General features: G+C 45.7%; 3 pseudogenes; all 3 read right to left on the bottom strand.

Annotated features, from left to right (window-relative positions):
• LOC148009455 (25S ribosomal RNA) overlaps positions 1-1525 on the bottom strand; it is a 4100-nt pseudogene extending 2575 nt beyond the window's left edge.
• Positions 1526-1768: 243 nt separating this feature from the next.
• Positions 1769-1913, bottom strand: LOC148009454 (5.8S ribosomal RNA; annotated as a pseudogene).
• Positions 1914-2242: 329 nt separating this feature from the next.
• On the bottom strand, positions 2243-3461 carry LOC148009453 (18S ribosomal RNA; annotated as a pseudogene).
• Positions 3462-7386: the final 3925 nt, after the last annotated feature.

The following is a 7386-nucleotide window of genomic DNA, read 5'->3' as shown; positions in this document are numbered from 1 at the left end:
TGTCCAATTGCTGTTCACATGGAACCTTTCTCCACTTCGGTCTTCAAAGTTCTCATTTGAATATTTGCTACTACCACCAAGATTTGCACTGGGGGCCGTTTCACTCGGGCTCGCGCCCAGAGCTGCACCACGACCCCCATGCCCTCCTACTCATCGGGGCCTTGCACTCGCCCCGATGGCCGGGTATAGGTCGCGCGCTTCAGGGCCATCCATTTTCGGGGCTAGGTGATTCGGCAAGTGAGTTGTTACACACTCCTTAGCGGATTTCAACTTTCATGACCACCGTCCTGCTATCTTAATCAATCAACACCCTTTGTGGGATCTAGGTTAGCGCACAATTCGGCACCGTAACCCAGCTTTCAGTTCATCCCGCATTGCCAGTTTTGCTTACCAAAAATAGCCCACTTGGAGCTCGCATTCTGCGCCGGGGTTCAACAGAGCAACCCCGGCCGCTTACCTATTTAAAGTTTGAGAATAGGTCGAGGGTGTTTCACCCTCGATGCCTCTAATCATTCGCTTTACCTGATAAAACTGCGAGGAGCTCCAGCTATCCTAAGGGAAACTTCGAAGGGAACCAACTACTAGATGGTTTGATTAGTCTTTCACCCCTATACCCAAGTCTAACAAACGATTTGCATGTCAGTATCGCTACGGGCCTCCACCAGAGTTTCCTCTGGCTTTGCCCTGCTCAGGCATAGTTCACCATCTTTCGGATCCCAGCAGGTACGCTCCCACTCAAACCTTTCACAAAAGATCATGGTCGGTCGATGGTGCACCCGTGAAGGGGATCCCACCTGTCAAGTTTCTTGTGCCTCCGTGGGTTTGCCACCCACCGGCTCGCGTACATGTTAGACTCCTTGGTCCGTGTTTCAAGACGTGTCGGATGGAAAGCCCAGAGCACCAGCGTCCCGAGCGTGCAGGTGCAGAGCCCGCCACAAGTGTCTTATGCTTCGTTCCTCGGCCAACACGACAGCATCGGCGAGCCATCTAAAGCATGCTCTTGTCCCGCCACACTGGCCCACACTGACTAGCACCCCGCGTCGAGCGGCAGACCAATTCGCACCATTCCGCATCCGACCGGGGTGCATCTGCAACCTCCATTCGCTTCCCTCCTAGCAATTTGAAGCACTTTTTAACTCTCTTTTCAAAGTCCTTTTCATCTTTCCCTCATGGTACTTGTTCGCTATCGGTCTCTTGCCCATATTTAGCCTTGGATGGAATTTACCACCCACTTAGGGCTGCATTCCCAAACAGCACAACTCGTCGACGACGCCTCGTGGAGCGACAGGGTCCGAGCTCGATGGGGCTCTCACGCTCTCTGACGCCCCTTTCCAGGGGTACTTGGGCTCGGTCCGCCGCAGAGCACGCCTCTCCAGACTACAATTCACATGGCAAAGCGGTGCGATTTCCAAGCTGGGCTCTTTTCGGTTCGCTCGCAGCTACTAGGGAAATCCTGGTTAGTTTCTTTTCCTCCGCTTAGTGATATGCTTAAACTCAGTGGGTAGCCTTGCCTGATTTGAGATCCGAGTTGCGTTTCGTGTCATTAAGGGCAAGCCCCGGCTCTGAAGAGCCCAATCCGACACGTGCATCTGGGAAGAGGCACCCGCAAATAGCCGCCACCTCGACGAGCAAACAAACCACCCTTGCGGAGCAACGTCACCGCACGGTGCTGCCAGTACATTTCAGCCAACTGCGACATCATGTCGGAGCGTGGACGATCAATTCCACCCTCTCCCCCGAAGAAGGGGAGAGGGTGTGGGGGAGCTAGGGACGCTCAAGCAGGCATGCCCTTGGAGGAGCCGCGGGCGCAAGTTGCATTCAAAGACTCGATGATTCGCGGAATTCTACAATTCACACTACGTATCGCATTTCGCTGCGTTCTTCATCGTTGCTGAGAGTCATTGCATTTTGTTTTTCGATCCTCCTGAGGGGAGGAATCTCAGACAAGACAAGGTTTATCAAGTTCCTCTTGCCACGCCCGCGTGCGGGGAGGGGCAAAGGGTTTATCAAGGTGGCGGTGTGCCCGAACAAGCACGACAGAGGGGGATCACCCCGAGCAAGGGAGAGAGGTCGAAGGCGTCCCTCCTTCCTCCTCCACCCGCATGGTCACGGGACGACCCCGAAGCATAGCCTCCCCCACTGTCGCCCAACTCCGACGAGGGGAGAAAGGATGCCGACCGCACCTCTGAGAGCGATCCCTCACGGACATTCCAGGGTTCGCATTGTTCTCACGGATGTGTGTCAATGATCCTTCCGCAAGTTCACCTACGGAAACTTTGTTACGACTTCTCCTTCCTCTAAATGATAAGGCTTAATGAACTTCTCACAATGTCACCGGTGGTGAACCACCAGCGTCGCCACAATCGGAAAACTTGACTGGACCATTCAATCGGTAGTAGCAATGGGGGTGTGTACAAAGGGCATGGACGTAGTCAACGCGAGCTGATGACTCGTGCGTACTAGGAATTCCTCGTTGAAGATCAATAATTGCAATGACCTATCCCCATCACGATGAAATTTCAAAAGATTACCCAGACCTCTCGGTCCATGTGGTAAACTCGTTGAATTCATCAGTGTAGCACACGTGCGGCCCAGAACATCTAAGGGCATCACAGACCTGTTATTGCCTCAAACGTCCATGGCCTAGACGGCCATAGTCCCTCTAAGAAGTTGGCCACAAAGAGCATCCTTCGTGTAACTAGTTAGCAGGCTGAGGTTTCGTTCATTAACGGAATTAACCAGACAAGTCACTCCACCAACTAAGAACGGCCATGCACCACCACCCATAGAATCAAGAAAGAGCTCTCAATCTGTCAATCCTTACTATCTCTGGACCTGGTAAGTTTCCCCATGTTGAGTCAAATTAAGCCGCAGGCTCCACTCCTGGTGGTGCCCTTCCGTCAATTCCTTTAATTTTCAGCCTTGTGACCATACTCCCCCCGGAACCCAAAAACTTTGATTTCTCATAAGGTGCTGGCGAAGTCATCAAAATAACATCCGCCAATCCCTAGTCGACATAATTTATGGTTGAGATTAGGACGGTATCTGATCGTCTTCGAGCCCCCAACTTTCGTTCTTGATTAATGAAAACATCCTTGGCAAATGCTTTCGCAGTAGTTCGTCTTTCATAAATCCAAGAATTTCACCTCTGACAATGAAATACGAATGCCCCCAACTATCCCTATTAATCATTACTTCGGTCCCGAAGACCAACACAATAAGACTAGAGTTGATTTTACATTTTTAGACTACACCATAAGACCAACACAATAATGTAAAATGTGCTACACATTTTTGGACTACACAATAAGACCAACACAATAAGACCAAAAAAAAATAAGACCAGCACATTTTACATGTTTTAATGTGTTGGCCCTTTGGACTACACATTTTACATTACTTCATATTTGATTTTTGACAAAGGGGTACATTTGCAAAGTATCAATTTACAAAAAGTTGTTTCCATGTAAGCACATTTTGATGCCTATATTTGCACTGATTTCCTGGTTATCATTCCTCCCACGCTCGTGTGAAGCGTCCCCGTGAACAAACTTGAAGAAGAACCACGATCACCTCTTGGAAAAATCTTCATCTTCATCTTTGGTTTCTTCTTTGGTCTTCATTGTCTTTGAATTGTCATTGGAAGGGAAAAAAAACACACAATAGAAAAACATAACTAGGTCGTAAAGCCTAGGTAGCAAACACCCAAAACAACAAAAACACAAAGGATAGGGTTTTCCAACAAATTGAACGCAAGACCAATGTCACACTCAAGTTAGGAAATAAATAATAACTACACCATGAAGGTCTAAAAAGAGACCCGAAAAAGATAAATCAAGAAAGCACACGCTAGTAGAGGATATTGCATTGGAGTTCTCCCACCCAATTGTTTTGAAAGGAAAAGAGACATAGGTTTTATTATCAAAGAAAATAACAAACGAAAAAGAAAAGTATATCTTGGTGTGTTGGAGGGTATTCTTGGTTGAAGAAGGATAGAAGATAAGCATATGAACAATCCTTGAAAAGGGATAATGCACACCATAAAAAAGGTTCTATCTTTGCTTTAAAGATGAAAGGTTAAAACGTTTTTTTTTTAAATAAATCATCTCAAGAAGAATTGATGCCCCTCCACGTGAGTAGATAAGATGCCATTTTGGGTCGTCCCTGTCTCTGGATCTCGCCGTGAGAAGAAAGGTGTCGTCATGGCTTCGAGATTGCGTGGAGAATCTGAGAGTATTGAGGAGGACGTTGGTGGTGCTAACGAAGGATGCTCTCGTTCATCATGCTCATGGAGACCTCCCAGCAGCAGTCATCCGTACGGCGAGACTCGCTCTTGGGTCCATCGTAGGGCTTGGCCAGCGCAGCAATTTGCCTGCCCGAATGGCTTCTAAGCAAGGCCCACTTCGCATCAGAGAATTCGTCCACCTTCGACGCCAGCCTCAACCAACTGCTTCGTCCATGAATATCCTTCATGATGCCATCATTGCCATTAATGAAACTCAAATCTCTTGTACGATCCGTGGTCTTATCATCTCCATTTTGCTTGGACTGAAATGGACTGGATAGGGCGACATATGGAGGAGGCAAAAGTGGATAGTGCAGGGAGGAGAGAAAAGTGGCCGAGGGAAAGGGATGCATACGCAGAAACAAAGTGGTTAAACCTTCTTCCTTTCTTCTCGATTCTCACTTTAGATCTTCTTTTCCGTGCAATTCTTGGATAGTCGTCAATGTTCTTCCATGAAGATCATTAAACATGAAATTTTTATTGAAAAGAAAGCCTTTGAAACCCTTCTTTCTTGCAAGCTTCATAGCCACCTCTTTCCCGGCCAGTGCACCAAATGAAGAGCACCCTGCCACGGCACCATGAGAACTACAAACCGGCCAAGAGAGGCTGCAAATACATTTGCTGGCCACAAAAACCTGCAAGAAACCTTTCTTCCTCACCAAGAACCATTGCTCCAAAACACACAAGTGAATGGCACACAAGAAATTGAGAGAAATTCTTCCATCCTCACTCTCTTCCTCTTCCTCACTCTCCATGAGATCTTACAAAGGAGCACAAGAGAGGGAAGCAAGAACAAGAAAGATGAGAGTTGTGCCAAAATGGGAGAGGGAGAAATGAACCGTGAAAGAAGAAGATAAAGGAAGAGAGAGGGTGGAACCACCTCAACCTCCCACCTCCCCAAATCCCACGGCTACAACCACCTCCTTTTCCTTTCTTGAATTATAAAATTCAAATTTGCATACATTGGCTAAGGTCTAAGGACCTTTCAATTTTTGGAATGAGACAAAAGGTGTTTGACCTTTCCTTTCCTTTCAACATTTCTTTTAAATGTGAGCCTTTTGGACTACACATTTTACATTGCTTCATATTTGATTTTTGACAAAGGAATACATTTGCAAAGTATGAATTTACAAAAAGTTGTTTCCATGTGAGCACATTTTGATGCCTATATTTGCACAGATTTCCTGGTTATTATTCCTCCCACACTTAAGTGTGAAGCGTCCCCGCGAACAAACTTGAAGAAGAACCACGATCAGCTCTTGGAAAAATCTTCATCTTCATCTTTGGTTTCTTCTTTGGTCTTCATTGTCTCTGAATCGTCATTGGAAGGGAAAAAAAACACACAATAGAAAAACATAACTAGGTCGTAAAGCCTAGGTAGCAAACACCCAAAACAACAAAAACACAAAGGATAGGGTTTTCCAACAAATTGAACGCAAGACCAATGTCACACTCAAGTTAGGAAAGAAATAAAAACTACGCCATGAAGGTCTAAAAAGAGACCCGAAAAAGATAAATCAAGAAAGAATACCCTAGCAGAGGATATTGCATTGGAGTTCTCCCACCCAATTGTTTTGAAAGGAAAAGAGACATAGGTTTTATTATCAAAGAAAATAACAAACGAAAAGGAAAAGTATATCTTGGTGTGTTGGAGGGTATTCGTGGTTGAAGAAAGATAGAAGATAAGCATATGAACAATCGTTGAAAAGGGATAATGCACACCATAAAAAAGGTTCTATCTTTGCTTTAAAGATGAAAGGTTAAAATGTTTTTTTTATTTATAAATCATCTCAAGAAGAATTGACTCCCCTCCACGTGAGTAGATAAGATGTCATTTTGGGTCGTCCCTGTCTCTGGATCTCGCCGTGAGAAGAAAGGTGTCATCATGGCTTCGAGATTACGTGGAGAATTTGAGAATATTGAGGAGGACGTTGGTGGTGCTAACGAAGGATGCTCTCGTTCATCATGCTCATGGAGACCTCCCAGCAGAGCAATCATCCGTACGGTGAGACTCGCTGTTGGGTCCATCGTACGGCTTGGCCAACGCAGCAATTTGCCTGCCCGAATGGCTTTTGAGCAAGGCCCACTTTGCATCAGAGAATTCATCCACCATCGACGCCAGCCTCGACCAACTGCTTCGTCCATGAATATTCTTCATGATGCCATCATTGCCTTTAATGAAACTCAAATCTCTTGTACGATCCGTGGTCTTATCATCTCCATTTTGCTTGGACTGGATAGGTCGACATATGGAGGAGGCAAAAGTGGATAGTGCAGGGAGGAGAGAAAAGTGGCCGAGGGGAAGGGATGCATACGCAGAAACAAAGTAGTTAAACCTTCTTCCTTTCTTCTCGATTCTCACTTCAGATCTTCTTTTCCGTGCAATTCTTGGATAGTCATCAATGTTCTTCCATGAAGATCATTAAACATGAAATTTTTATTGAAAAGAAAGCCTTTGAAACCCTTCTTTCTTGCAGGCTTCATAGCCACCTCTTTCCCGGCCAGTGCACCAAATGAAGAGCACCCTGCCACGGCACCATGAGAACTACAAACCGGCCAAGAGAGGCTGCAAATACATTTGCTGGCCACAAAAACCTGCAAGAAACCTTTCTTCCTCACCAAGAACCATTGCTCCAAAACACACAAGTGAATGGCACACAAGAAATTGAGAGAAATTCTTCCATCCTCACTCTCTTCCTCTTCCTCACTCTCCATGAGATCTTACAAAGGAGCACAAGAGAGGGAAGCAAGAACAAGAAAGATGAGAGTTGTGCCAAAATGGGAGAGGGAGAAATGAACCGTGAAAGAAGAAGATAAAGGAAGAGAGAGGGTGGAACCACCTCAACCTCCCACCTCCCCAAATCCCACGGCTACAACCACTCCTTTTCCTTTCTTGAATTATAAAATTCAAATTTGCATACATTGGCTAAGGTCTAAGGACCTTTCAATTTTTGGAATGAGACAAAAGGTGTTTGACCTTTCCTTTCCTTTCAACATTTCTTTTAAATGTGAGCCTTTTGGACCACACATTTTACATTGCTTCATATTTGATTTTTGACAAAGGGATACATTTGCAAAGTATGAATTTACAAAAAGTTGTT

Source organism: Lygodium microphyllum, chromosome 30 (genome assembly GCF_053477565.2).
Source record: "Lygodium microphyllum isolate KBCC chromosome 30, Lygodium_microphyllum_v1.1.10, whole genome shotgun sequence".
In the NCBI taxonomy this organism is placed as follows: Eukaryota; Viridiplantae; Streptophyta; class Polypodiopsida; order Schizaeales; family Lygodiaceae; genus Lygodium; species Lygodium microphyllum.
The sequence above is the reverse complement of the archived record's forward strand: the minus strand, read 5'-3'. Positions and strand labels throughout refer to the sequence as shown.